The sequence below is a fragment of the Grammomys surdaster genome, unplaced genomic scaffold (assembly GCF_004785775.1).
Source record: "Grammomys surdaster isolate TR1022 unplaced genomic scaffold, NIH_TR_1.0 125977, whole genome shotgun sequence".
Lineage (NCBI taxonomy): Eukaryota > Metazoa > Chordata > Mammalia > Rodentia > Muridae > Grammomys > Grammomys surdaster.
This window is the reverse complement of record NW_021620793.1, coordinates 3363931-3378715: the sequence shown is the minus strand read 5'-3', so window position 1 is coordinate 3378715 and position 14785 is coordinate 3363931.

Sequence of the window (14785 nt, the reverse complement as noted above, 5' to 3'; positions counted from 1 at the left end):
TTATTTTTTCTCCTCTTTCAATATCCCCATTTTCCCTCTGGGTAACAGAAGACAGAAATCTATTTCAGAAGACACAACTCTATTTCCATCATCCCTTCAATGCTGTCTTGACTTCTCTCTGTCTCTGTCTCTGTCTCTGTCTCTGTCTCTCTCTCTCTCTCTCTCTGTCTTTCTCTCTCTGTCTCTCTCTCTCTCTGTCTCTCTCTCTCTCTCTGTCTCTCTCTGTCTCTCTCTCTCTCTGTCTCATTTTCCCCATTCCTCTGTTCAGTTGACCAGTGTCTGGTTGAATAGTGCCACAGTTAGCCAAGAAAATGAGGTTCAGCCTGTAAGGACCAAAGCCTCTGTCACAGTGCAGTGAAGGAGGTTTGCCAGGACTGAGAACAAAGTGCCACAGATTGGAGCATACATCACAGAAGCCCATTTTTCTCCCAGACTAGAGTCCAGTGGGAGTCCAGACCCCTTGTGTCTGCACACAGCATCCTTCTGTGTGTGTCTGCATCCTGATAACCTCCTCTGATGAGGACACCAGTCAGGAATTAGCCTTCACTACTGACCCTGCTTTACTGTGATTACTTTTTTCAGGCACCCCATGGTAAGCCACTGTCCTCTGACTTGCAGCCACCTATCTCTATGGTCAGCTGTGTCTATTTGTGAAGATGAATCTGAAGGCCGTGACACTCCTTCAGAGAAGGATGAGGTGGTGGTGGGGTCACTGGACTCTTACTTGAGGTACCAGCCACTGTTCTGCCCTAATTGCAGGTGGCCCTGGGACTTGGGGGAGGGGGAGGTTTTAGAGTATATAGTAGGTAAGGCACACAATCTACATGGCTATGGGGACGCCATCATCCTTAAATGTGAACAGGACTGAGGATGGCAGGTGACAGGCAATAGAGTCATGTGATGAATCCCAGGCGATCTGACTGCAGGGACCAACATTCTGGTGCAGATCTGAGTTGACTGCCTAGCTCAGAAGCTTATATATGGTGTTTGAGCCAACCTCAAGTCCTTAAATTCTTGGCCAATTGTATCTCACTATATAATCACCATGTGTGGGATGGGAGCGGGGTGCCATGGCCTCTGTTCCTTTTTGCTGTCTCACTGGTATGCCGGGAGCCATCTTAGATCCAGTGGTGTGGACGGCAGGTCAGGACTCTTCAATGAGTCTCAGGAGCCTGTGGCCCCTCGATCTGCATCCCTCGTTTTCCTTCACAAGGTTGACCTCCACAGTCCCACACAGAATGGCTGAGGACTTCCCAGTGCAGCTGCTTTGGGATTGCCCATGTTTCTGTCAGTATCCCCTCACCCAGGCTCTGTGAGTGAGCTCAGTAAACTCATTGGTTCCTCAGAGTGAACTGTGGTGAAACCAAACTTTGGTTACTCAGTGAGACCATGTGCGGACGTAGGATAGCGGCTGTTTACATCCCCCAACTCAGGGAAAGCATTTTAGCAATACCTCCTTGTCTCCAAATACAGTTACCCACTGAGGTACTGGGGGCTAGAACTTAGTACTTAAACCTTTGAAGTCATTTCTTGAGGATGGGAAGCTACAGTTCAGCCTGTGACAACCGTTAAGGCTTGAGCCCATAAAGCAGACTCTCAACCACTCTGATGGGGCTAAATACCTTTTGAAGGGTAGGGAACTAATCCCAGATGAAGTTAACACAATAGAAGAGGGGTTTGTTAAGGAGTCCCATGCATTGTATCTGAGAGAACCTGGATCCAGGATCCTGCTGTCCAACTGGGACTCAAAAATATCTTCTCTGCACTCTATGTCTCGGATCTGGAAACTTAGCTCTCCTCTCTAATATGTTCTCTCTCTCTCTCTCTCTCTCTCTCTCTCTCTCTCTCTCTCTCTCTTTCTCTCTCTCTCTCTCTCTTTCTCTCTCTCTCTCCTCCCCCTCCTCTTCCTTCTGTCTTTATTAAACAATAAATTGTTAAATTGGGATTGAAAGCAATTAATCCAAAATCAATGTGATCTTTTATCACTAAAAAGCTTTACTTGCTAAGTTGCAAATTCCCAGGAAACTGAGGGAGGGGAAAAAAAGGGAATAGAGATGGGAGGGAAGTAGGGAGAGTGGAGGAAAGGGGGAGGGGGGAAGCATAAGGGGGAGGGAGAGGGACAGGAGGAGGGAGATGGAGAGGGGGAAGGACAGGGATATTAGAATAAAAGTTCACTTGACCCACAGGCTTGCTGACCTGGGTTTCATCTCTTGGGGACCAATGGTGGAAGGAGAGAGACATTCCCCAAGCTCACAGACACTGAAAGCTGAAGAGAAAGCCTGTACTGTAGGCCGGTGGCTAGATATTGAGCTTGTCCAAATCATGCTTCCCTGCGCCTCACCGTCTTCTATCTTCTATGCACAAAATCCACATCCTGTTTGATACACTTCGGTTAATAAGAACAGTTAGCAAGAAGCAAAACTACAGAAGCCAAAAAGCAAGATTAGTACATTTAGAAACTCTCCTGGATCCTGGAATTATGGGCCAGGTCTTTGATGGGTTTTGTTCCCATTTTGGTAGGTGTGGGGACCTACATTCTGGGTTCTGAGATCAAAATGGTGCCTCCAAAACGGTGTCAGTTGTGCTAAGGTCTTGGGGTATCTGTACACACCCTTCATACACATATGCACAATAAATGATGATGCTTAAAACATTTGTATCATATTGTAATAAGAAAGGACTAGTATTTTCATTGACAGACTTAATTATCTATAATTTAGGGAACCCTTCTAAAAAAGAAATGAAATATTGGGTCACAAAATTCTTTGATGATCCAAAGGATACAATGGTTTTTTTTTAGTGGATAAGAACTCACAATTACATCACTATGCTGTGGTTACCATTAGCCCTCAACAAAGAATGGTCTGGTAAAAATCATACACAAGGGGCTCAGAATTCCAGAGCTGGAGTCAGAACAGACCTTTGTGGGATGCTGAGGCCAGCAGCTGTGACTTCAGTTACTAAACACCACCCTCTCTTCTTCTAGTGATGGCACAGCCTCATGGCACTGGAGCAAAGTTCTCCACTTTGCTCCTCACAGAGTTGGAAGGGGGCTGGTCCACCACTGTCTCTGCAAGGCCAGGCAGTCCACACTTGTGTGAGTTACTCTTCTGTTGTGATAACTAAAACATCACAACCAAAAGCAACGTATGGAAGGGAGAGTTTAATTTGACTTGTTATACTAGCCTGAGAGTCTATGATAATGGGGAAAGCAGAGCAGCAGGTAGCCAGAGCAGAAAGCCAGAGGATCACATCTTCAACCGTAAACACAAAGCAGAGAGAGAAACCTGAAGCCAGAAAGAGGCTATGAACTCTCAGAACTGTCCCTGGTGACAAACTTCCTCCAGTGAGTTGGTAGCACCTATAACCTTCCTGATGGGGGACTGAGAGTTCAAACACCTGAGCCTATCAGGGACATTTCTCAGTGAAATCAGCACAATACCTCTCACCAAAGCAGCTGATCAGAAGGGAACATGTAGTTCAAACTGGTCTTTGTAGTTACCACTCACTCTTGAGGACAAGCTAAAGAAGTTCAAAGTCAGTAAAATATGTTAGGAAGTTTTACAGAGTAACAGAAATATTCTTCAATATTCCTCATCGCAACAAGTGGCCACCAAGAGTCCCCAGCCTTCTTCCTTTCCTTTTGTCATCTCCCTGGTACACCCTTTCCTTTCTCCATCCTCTCTTCGTTGTTCTGACAGCCAAGGTTACCTCTCTGAAAACAGGTTCTTTATCAAACTCTGAAAGCTTCAGAAGTGTTTGTATTATTCTCTCTGGCCTCAGAGAAAAGAACCCGCCAAGCAGAAGTACTTAGGTGGAAGAAACAGATTTTTTAAAATGCAAATTACAATGCAATGAACTCATTCTGTAGTCATGTCAGAAACCATCTCCTGCTGCCATCGAATGAAGTTGTTCCATCTGGGAGGGCTGGAGGACTGCCTTTCCTACCCATGCCGCCCATCCTCATGCACCTGTGCTAGCATACACAAAGGCTGAGTCACCCAGTGTGATTCACAGGACTTTGTTGCCTGTTTTTGAACATGGAGAAAGGATGGGTATTTTCAGCTACAAACGTTACACCAGGATGAATATATTTCTAAATGCAAAGTGCAATAGAATAGACATTTGCACATCTCTAATTATTACAACCCTTTGAAGAGGGGCTGCTTTGTTGTACATGATGGGGAAACTAGCTCCCCCGGTTGGCATCACCTCCATCCTTAATGTTCTGTATTTCTGGGTTACTGGCTTTTCTTGCTGAAAGCATTTTAACACACAACACCCTTAAGTTTGTCTCTGCCCTCACCTTAAATGGATGTGTTCTTAAACCTCCATTGGTCACCCATTCAAAGGTTTACAAAGTCAAGTGGGCCAATGATCACAAATTCTGCTGTCTTCCGTGGCCTGACAAAACAGTTGTCCTGATTTTGACTTTATTTATGCATAAACGTCACCTAGAAATGTCCCCATTGTACAAATAAAGTCTATTAGAGTCCATTGGCTTGAAGTTTGAGAATTTGATTTTATTTTAAGATTTATTTTATTTTCACTTATGTGTAGATATATGTCTGTGCATGTGTGTGTGTGCAATTGCCCATGGAGGCCAGAAGAAGGCGTTGGAGTCCCTGGAGCTGGAGTTATAGGCATTTTGAGCTCACTAATATGGATGCTGAGAACCAAACTCGGGTCGAAAGCACTCTTAACGCCATGTCTCCAGCTTCATCTTTTGGTGTGTGTCTCACAGTGTCAATGCCCATGAGCAGTGGACAGACTGTGATGTGAGTCTGAAACCTGCAGTTGTCTGAATACAGTTAACCTGTGTCTCCTCAGGGTTCCTGCATTAGAGATTTGGTCCTAAGTGTAACTTAGGGTGTGAGGTCTTGAGGAGGTGGAGTCAACTACTTTAGATCTTTAGGTCATCCAGGACCTAACTCATCCTTGGAAAGTGTTAACCTAATTCATGAAGGACCATAGCGTCTCCAGGGCTTTCCAGCTTTTTTATTTCACAATTTTGTCCCCCCTATTGTGATTCCATCTGTGTTAAAGTCCTCATCTAATGTGAAACAGTACTAGCCCCATGTCTTTGAACTTCTAACTCTATGTGTTTCTCTTCATGGTGTACCAGCCTCGGGTGTATTGTTATAGTAACAGCAAACTGAAAATACAATGACTAAGAGTAGACTTAACCTCTTAGCCTGGGTTTGAATTTTAATTCCGTCATATATTAGCCATGAAGTCTTGAGTTAGTTGATTCTCTCTTTATTCTTTGGCTTTCTGTACCTTCCAGGTGAATGTGTATAAATTACAGAAATGTCAGGCAAGAGTCCTGGGTGGAGTCTAGATAGTGCCCGCCCAGCAAGTGGTCTATTTATTGCTTTCGTTTGCTTTTCTTTCTTCTTTGAGCCTGGCTTTGATGTTTTAAGGGCAGGAGATGATGCAGCAGAGACTGGAGGGAATAGAAGGGGCGCACTAGGCACTCTTCTGTTCTGCTTTGTTAAATTTTAGATATGTGCTTACTGAGATGTATTTACAGAGATGGCTGCCATGCAAACGTACATCTTAAGTTCTAAATTTTAAAGTTCTTTTTTGGTGTGGTGGTGGTGGTGGTGGTGGTGGTGGTGTGTGTGTGTGTGTGTGTGTGTGCGTGTGCATGAGCATACGTGTAGGTGCCTGTGTGCATGTGCACACGTGCCAGAAGTTGATGCTAAGTATCTTCTTCAATTCCTCTCCACTTCATGTATTGAAGCAGGGTCTCTCAATGAACCCAGAGTTTGCCCATTCGGCTAGTCCAGGTAGCCATCTTGCCCCTGGGATCCCTTCTTTTTGCTTCCTATGAACTGGGATTATAGGAATATCACAACACTCTTGACTTCTATGAGTCTAACCTCAGGTCCTCATGTTCGCATGGCAATTGCTTTATCACTGAGGTTTCTCCTCAGTCCCTGTGTCACTGGTATCTTGAAGCCTCTTTGCACTCTTTCCTAGTCACCCCCTCCCTCAGTCCACATGCATCATTTCCGTGTGTGACGTTGTAGTGATTCTCAGGGTACAATCCATAGACAGTGTGTGTCATTGCCACCTAGACAATTGTTAGAAACACAGATTCTCTGCCTCCACTCTCACATGTACCTAGTCAGAAACTCAGGGAGAAAACCAAGGAATTGAGTTATATAAACCCTTCCAGGTGATGTGTGTGTGTGTGTGTCCAAGTAGCACATTATTTAGTTATACCTGATTTTAACATTTATGCCAATAAAATTATACTTCTGTGGCCTTTTGCTACTTACTGATCTCCATATTACTATTTGGGATTCATTCATATTCATGTGTATACATCTAAGGCCATTCTTTCGCAGTTCTTTAGAATTCATTGTTCCATAGATCACAGTTTATGTATACCTCGCAGAGCTTCTGTGAGCAATGCTGCCAGTGTACCGTGATTACTTGCCTCGTGCATACATGTGGGAGCACACTGCCTAACCGTTACTAGGCACTGGAAAGCAGTGATGTTTGTAAATGGGACGAGCAGGCTTCATGGGACCAGCATTGGGTACTTTTCATTGGTGTAGCCAGATGCCAGTGGAGGCGGGTTCATTTCTCAAATCACAGTCTCAGAGGTTGCAGTTCATCATAGCAGGAAAGGCATGACAGCCAAGGCCACTTTACCTATGCTAGCTTCTCCATCCATTGCAGCATCTTCCACCTTCTCTCCAGATCGTGCTACAGCCCATCCTTGGCAGCATCTCCATCAATGGCTATAGCTCCATCAGTGGCAGCCTCCCTCCATCCGTGACTACGGTTCCATCAATGGCAGCATTTCCATTCATGGTGGCATCTCCATCAATGGCTATAGCTTTATCCATGGCACCCTCCCCCTATCCATGGCTACAGCTCCATCCACAGCAGTGGCCTTGTAAGGCATTAGCTTCTCACATCTTGATAGATCAGGAAACAAAGAGCTTGGGTCAGAGGCAGGGCCAGATGATGACTTTCAGAAACCTGTCAATAGTGACCCATTTTTGCCAACCAAGCTCCTGGCTCCAAAATTCCACAGTCTCCCAGAACAGCAGTACCACCTGGAGACCAAATTAAAGTATATGAGCCAGCAGGGACATTTTATATCTAAACTAGACCAGAGCCTAGCAAGATTCTTTGGCTTGGTTCTCTGAACTCCTAGTCAATCATCATTTTATATAAAAAGATTATAAATCTTTAAAGGTAATAATTGCAATCCTGGCTTGTAGGTGGGCATTCTGGCTAGCTTTGTCAACTTGACATAGACTAGAGTTATCTCAGCTTATACATGGCTGTCTGTATCCACAGTCTTCACTTCATCTTTTCCGACAGTGTCTACTTTCTTCTGTTTATAAGAATACCTGTTGTCTAAGGTTAGGGTCCCTCCTTCGTGATCTTGCCTTACTTTAACCATCCATAAATAACCGATTCCAAAATAGTCTCATAAGAATGGGCAGTGGGGCTTCCGTAACTTCTGGAAGGATAGAATCCAGCTTGATCCATAGCATCCATCAATCACTTTGTAATGCTGAGCCAACTTTGCATGCCTCTTGCATTGTATTTATGTACATTGTTGAGCGAAATATGCTACCATTTCATTTAGATGTGATTTAGGACTTCTGTACGTCCATCTGTCAATGTGATTGGCCTGTGAGTTTCCTCATTGCTGTGTCTTTTTCGGCCTTGCCTATGAACACTGTAGTGGATTTATAAAGCAGGCTTTAGGAAGTAATTCCTCTTCTTATGTTTTTCATATTAAATTTTTTATTATGAAAATTTCAAACAAGCAAAAATAGAAAAAAAATAAAACATTCTACATGTCCATTACACGGCTTTACGAATGGACAATATGGCAAATTTTATTTTATCTCTTTATAAAGATAATTTTGAATTGTTGCAGCAAGTCCTAGACACATATCACTTCACACATAAATACATTGATGTGTGTTTCTGAGAGATAATGCTTCTTAAAAACAAAAACAAAAACCCAGTCACAGTGCCACATGTGGCCCTGATATTTTTCTCAGGCACACACCAAGTTAGGAGTTACGTAAAGAATTTCCAGTTGACAATGTCTCAGCTTTATTTTTGCCTCATGGTCAATTTCATTTCATCTTAACTTACACTTATTGTCTCCTTTAAATTATTTTGTATCAACTCCCAGGCATTATGTAACTCTAACATTAAGAAATTTAGTATGGAGGCTGGAGATGGCTCAGCAGTTATGAGGGCCCACTGCTCCTGCTAAGGACCCGAGTTCAGGGCCCAACACCCATATCAGGTGGCTCATAAATACCTGTAGTTGCAAGCCCAGAGGATCTGAGCCATTTTCTGGCCTTTCCAGACAGCCCCACACATTGTATGTATTCAACTACCTAACTACAGTTTGGAAAATGGTGGGGCATTCCTAAATTAATGTTACTTCCCAGGAAAACATGGCTCTCAAGGTTCTCCACTAGGTAGCAAGCTGGGAACATGGTATCTTTGGGGGGATGTAAATATGAAGGCAGTACTAAAGTTTAAATGTAAAATGTCCCCCTGGTAGCTTGCTCCCCAGATATACAGAGCCTTGAGACCCTGTGGAACCTTTAGGAGGTGGTATCTAGACTTGTAGAAGCAGGTAATATGACAGACGTCACAGAACCTCTCCACCCACAGTTATACCCAAGCCAGCTCACCATACTTCACTAGTCTCATCAGAATCTAGGCCTTATTTGAAGATGGGAGTTGGCGTTAGGCAGACACTTCTTATTTCATTACTGTTAGGTTCCAGAGTGTTCTAGAAAACCCACACGTACTCACATAGCACTTTTGTCCAATGACAGTAGCTGTAAGCACATAAAGGTCATTTGTGTGTATGTGTGTGTGTGTGTGTGTGTGTGTGTCCCCACAATAATGATACCCATGTCTGAGCCTTATTTGAGAGTCAGATGAAATGTACTTCTAGTTACTCGGGTTTACAGGTTCTTTGCTGTTCATGGAGTAGTATCCAGGGCATTAAGACTATACAGAAAGGAAGCAGGTAATGTGGGCATGTTCAACTCTTACAGCCCTTCCTAGCAAGGACCACCCCAACCCCTCCCACACACACCCAATGTCGCACTGCTATTGGACATCTAACCTCCAACTGAGGTAATATATATCTCTGGTTGAAGCCAGCCACAGAGTGTGGCACTTTCTACCATGACTCTTGAAGCCCATGCTGTTCATTAAATGGGATGACAAGCTGTGTGTACCAGGATCATGTTTAACATGACATCATGGCACTATCTCCCCAAGCCTCATCAAGACTCTGGAGGCAGGCGCAGCAGTTATCCTGCTTTGCAGGGCATGATGCAAACACAATCAACTTGCACAAGTTCAGAGGCTGTACGTAGTCATAATGTGGAGAAGATTCTGTCAGACCTGAGCTCTGAGACTGTTGGGGCCCACTTGACCTTGAAATCAAGAATTTTCAAAGGCGCAAAAAGTCAGCACCACTGTGTATTTCTGGAATGATCTCTGCTCTATTAAAGTAACACCACCACACCTGTCTCAAGGTCTTCCACGAGTCCAATATAAGTCCAGAAACACTCTATCAGGAAGCCTTAGAAGATTGTTTGCCTCTAAGTCAGTCTATCTCCCAACTCAGTCTCTTTTGAACCTCAAGGACGAAGCAGCTGTGATGAATGCATACGATTTTAATCAGCAGCAGCTCCAGGGGTTGTTTTGCCACACACGTGAGCCAGCTTCCAGGCACACCGCAGGATTCCCACTAGAAATGAACTTTGGTGCTTCTGAGAACTGAGATCCATATGGTATGATTCAGGGACACAGGTCCTATCTAGCAGCAGGGCTGGAAAGGTGGCATCAGGCATGAAGGGTGGCGGTTATGGACTGAGTTTGTTTTGAGTCCTGTTGAGACACACAGAAGGGAAAGGTACCAGAAGCCCCCCAACATCCAAGGCAGTGTGCCAGCTCCCAAACCACACTCACGCTCCTAAATCTTACCTCCTGGGTTTCTGAAAATAATCCATGTAACACATTAGACCCAGGAGCTGGAATGTTCTAGAACACAGAAAGATACTCCTTCCTTCCTTTCCCGCCACCACCTCTATGCCAGGGGTGCCTAAGCACATTCTGGGAGTTCTATGTTATCTCCATTCAAGTAGTGTTTATTCAGTGCCTCCATAGCCAAGTACAGAGCTTGGCCCAGGAAATCCAGAAATGAATGACGTAGAGCTAGTCCCACTGTCATGGTGCCTACTGGAGCCCTAGAGCTTACCATGGACAGTCACTGCGTCAGTGAGCTTAGTTTCCCTAAGGGTATGTGATTTTTTTAAAAGCTTGCCTAGGCCATAAGGCTATTTTAGAAAGCCTGGGCAGACCATGAAATAGCTAAAGGCCCTAGTTCAAAGACCCCAATCCTCAGTCCTACACACACACCTTGAGTAATGCCTCTAAATAATGCCCCAGGTAGTTTCTGAGCTATCTCTTATATGCAGTAAAATTTCAAACAGTATTTTGTCATACATATGTATGTATATATTTATAGATATATACATAATAATCATACATACATAATCATATATACACACATATGCATACATACATGATCATTCATACACATATACATACATAAGCATATATCCACACATATGCATACATATATAATCATATATATACACATATGCATACATACATAATCATAATATATGCATATACAACATATACATACATACACAGGGTTATGAGGGTTATGTAGCCCAGGCTGGCCTTGACCGCTATGTAGCCAAGGATAGATTTAAACTTCTTATTCTCCTGTCTCTACCCTCTCAGTGCTGGAATAACAGCCAGGGATCACTGGTTTATCTGTTGCAAGGGATTGAATCCAGGGCTTTGTATACTCTAGATAAGCATTTTAGCCAACCAAGTTACATCCCAGCCCAGGAAATCTATGTTTGATACCTAAAAACACAGTTTTGTTATCTTCCCCCTTGATCTGTCCCAGGGACTGTTGCCTATGCAAATAATTATCTGGCAGGGGTAGTTGTGATTCCATTACTACATGGGACAGGTACAGGTGACCTCTTAGTCTGTAAAATGTTGTCAGCCCTGTTTGCATGGAAACCACCAGGAAAGAGCTTCAAATTGAGAAAGAAAATCACCCATTATTATAATTCCAACCTGAGATGAATGGCTTTGGCTAGGGGTTCCATTGTCTTTCTGACTGGAATGAGTTGTGTTTCCCATGAGCACCCGTAACTCCTGTGTGTTTACCCATCACCTTTGCATGACTTATTACAATGTAGCTCTGCTGCTCTGGGAGCTGGTATTGAATAGGATGATCTAATTTCTCCCAAGACCCAGATACCGCCTCCCGGCAGCCATGTTAGCCTCTGAGCTCCAGACGTTCTTCCTGCCTGGAGACCTTATTACCAAGAAACAGGAGCCCCGCTCAGTGTACCTGCAGCCCATGGGACCCATCTAAGCACTGAAGTCAGGCCAAGCTGCAGTGAACCATCTATTCCAGAATCTTCCCTGTAGTCCCAGGAGCTCAGGTTTCTTTCATAGTTGGTAAGGTGCCTTTGACAATCATAGTCACCTAGAGACACTGGATATCCTTTGGGAAGATTCAACCAGGAATATAATGCATGGTCTTGTTGGAATGGGGTACCCTGGAGGCTAAGGGCCAGAGAATCGGCTTGCTGGAAGCTGTAGGATGCTTCTGTGATTTCCCCCTTGGAACTCCCACCTGCCCTTGTTCGGATGGAGGTCAAACAAGTGAGTTTATCTGTTCTCCAGATAGCTAAGGGAACGAAGGGGTTCGAAAGGCCAAGCGGGATTTGGAGCACAACGCGCACACACAATTAGCAGTATCAGAATCGCGCAGGACCTGGCCCTTAGGAGCAAAGCCTGTCTGTGTTTTTCTTTCACAGAATATTAATTGGACTGCATCCTTTTCAGACCAAACAATTCCCTGAGGTCTGAAGCTACCATTCTGGGTCTGCAGACAGTATTGAGGCATTCTGTCACATCCCCAGATTTAAAATTCTTTCTTGAGGTAAAACTCCTTCTTGTCAAAGTAGAATCGAATGAATGTCAAGAAGAAAAGGCCCTGTGTTCCTGAGTTATTTCTTGTTTGTTTGTCTGTTTTTGCTTGTTTGTTTGTTTGCTTGTTTTAAAGATCTCATATAGCCCAGGCTAGCCTTAAAGCCACTATGGAGCTGAAGGTGACCTTGAATTTCTAATCCTCCTGTCTCTGCCCCCAGTGCTAATGTTACACACCTGCACTACCACGACAGATTAGGCAGTGTTAGGGATAGGATCCAGGGCTTGTGTCTGCCAGGAGAGCTCACTACCGATTGAGCTACATCCCTTAAGGTTATCCTTACAGAGGATGTTGAGAGCTGGTCAGATGGTGCAGTAGGTAAGTGCTTGCCACATAAACCCAATGACCTGATTTGTGTTTAAATTCATGGCAAAGAGAGCACTGACTCCAAAAGTTTTCCTCCGAAATGTATACACATTCTATGTGTATGCACCCGCAGTCATATACACCACCACCAATAAATAAACACGCCCCAGCGAGACCCTGTCTGAAAAATAGAGGTAGATGTTACCTGAGGAAATGACACTCATGATTGATCCCCCTGACACACACATGTGCACAGTGCACATGCACCTGCATACACATGAAAACACATCACACACACATACACACACACACACACACACACACACGGTGGGGGGGGGGTTCTCCTGCACTAGGACTGCTGTGGCCACACTAAGAATGTGGCCACTAGCTCATGCAGCCTGCAGAGAAACAGCCGTACCTCTGGAATGGCGTCCACAGGAAACAGCTGGGCTCAGGCTGAGATGGGACGTCAGGGTGACTGGAACAGTATCAGGAGCCTGGGCTGAAGCCCAGAGTGGGAATGGCTGCATCTCTCTACCTGGGAATGTTGGGTGTGAGTACAGTCAGCTGGAGGAGCCTTCTGCCACCACATCCCCAGGGTAGCGAGAACAAGAAACGTGTGCCCTTTACTTCAGGGTCTGCCCTGTCCAGCTACTCTGTCACTGTAGTGCCACCCTGGGCAGAGGCTCTGGGGCCCAAGTGGATAAACAGGGGTGCTGGGGGGATCCCTTAGGAAAGCCTTGGGGAAAGCTATCCAACTGTGTTTTCCGTTTGGGGACTCTCCAGGTCCTGTTTATGGTAATCATGTAAGTTAAGAAGAAAAGCAGTGGAGGGTGGGTAGACCCCTCCATCAGGGTAGCAGGTGCATCTCAGGCAGAGGATTGATGTTCAAGATGGAAGGCAGGGGGTTCCCCCTGAAGATCCGATTCACCCCAATCTGCCTGCCAACCAGCCCCACCTCACCTCCTCTGAGGAGGCGTGGCACCATGCTGGGTCTGAAGGTGGGGGTGATGGAACAGCAACTGCCTCTTCCTCCTTCTTCCCAGCAGCAGCAGCTCATGGCGGATGAGCCGAGCGGCCACTTCCCCAGCATGCCTGTTTCCTTCAGCTCTGTGAGTGTGAAGGTGTTGGGGAGGACTGGGGAGTTGTCCCTGTCTGCTCCTTCTGGTCTCTCTGCCTCCCCTCCGTCCTCCTGTCCTCTGTGCTCAATTCAGAAGCCTGCAGTAATCCCGATCCGTCTGCTCAATATGTTGCTGTCTTCCCAGCTCTTTGCAAGGGTTGCCTCCCCTTCCTACACACAGCCAGAAACATAGACCCTCTCAGCTCCTGTTCCCGTCACATGGGCACCTAAGGATACAAGGAGAGAAACAGACACTCATCTCTGTAAGCCCACCTTATTCCTAAAGGTCCTGTCCTGTGTTCTAAATGGGAGACCACCCACACTAGCCTAGTTCCCAGTCCACGCTCAGAAAGCGCAAGTCCCGTTGTTGATGATGCCTGTGTGCGGCTGTTTGTATTCCGTGCATTTAAGTAGAAATTACACACGTATTTTGCAGTAATGTAGGGTGGAGTTGGTGTACTTTATTCTCAGAAGATGGGCCGTATTGTTCTCCCTCGCTCTCTCTCCCTCCCTCCTTCTTGATCTCTCTCTCTCTCTCTCTCTCTCTCTCTCTCTCTCTCTCTTGTGTATGTTGGCAAGCCATGCATGTTTTAGGATTATCCAGAAGCAAAGTCACAAGAGCTGAGTCACACCTCATTCAATTAGCAATGCATTCTGCTGCAGAAAAAGAGAACCTGGCCACCCGAGCTCACACTGTCACACTGGCCCTCCTTTCCAGAGGGTTCCCCCTGAGCTCTGTGAGCTATCCCTGCCCGATCAGCATCCTTTAGGGCTCTCGAGCTTCTCTGAGAGTTGCTTTGATAAAGGGTTAAGTGCTGTGTTCCGGCTGCAGATGACGTTATTACGCCAAGCTAGGAGCTGTATCAAACATTGTGGGAGATTTGGGTCCATCTACTTTTATCAGAAAAGCAAAACCCAATGTCTATGGTGTCACAGTGGCGCACAGTGTCTCTTGGTCACTCCCTGGCTTCCGGTGAGACTGAACAGTCACTCTTCATTTCCTAGCCTCTGTGACAGAGGTGGACAAGGGACAAGAGGGATATGAGAGCCAAGGATATTGTCACTGGGCTCAGCCCAGCTACACACCCTCTTCCAGTGGATCCTAAGGGCCATTACTCCATTGGTGGTTCTGGAGACAGAGATAACTTTTACCCTAAGAGACACACTGGACAATGCACTCTTCCCAAATCCCCAGTCCCCAACGTTAGTCTCAGCCTCCCCTCCCCTCCCCTCCCCTCCCCTCCCCTCCCCTC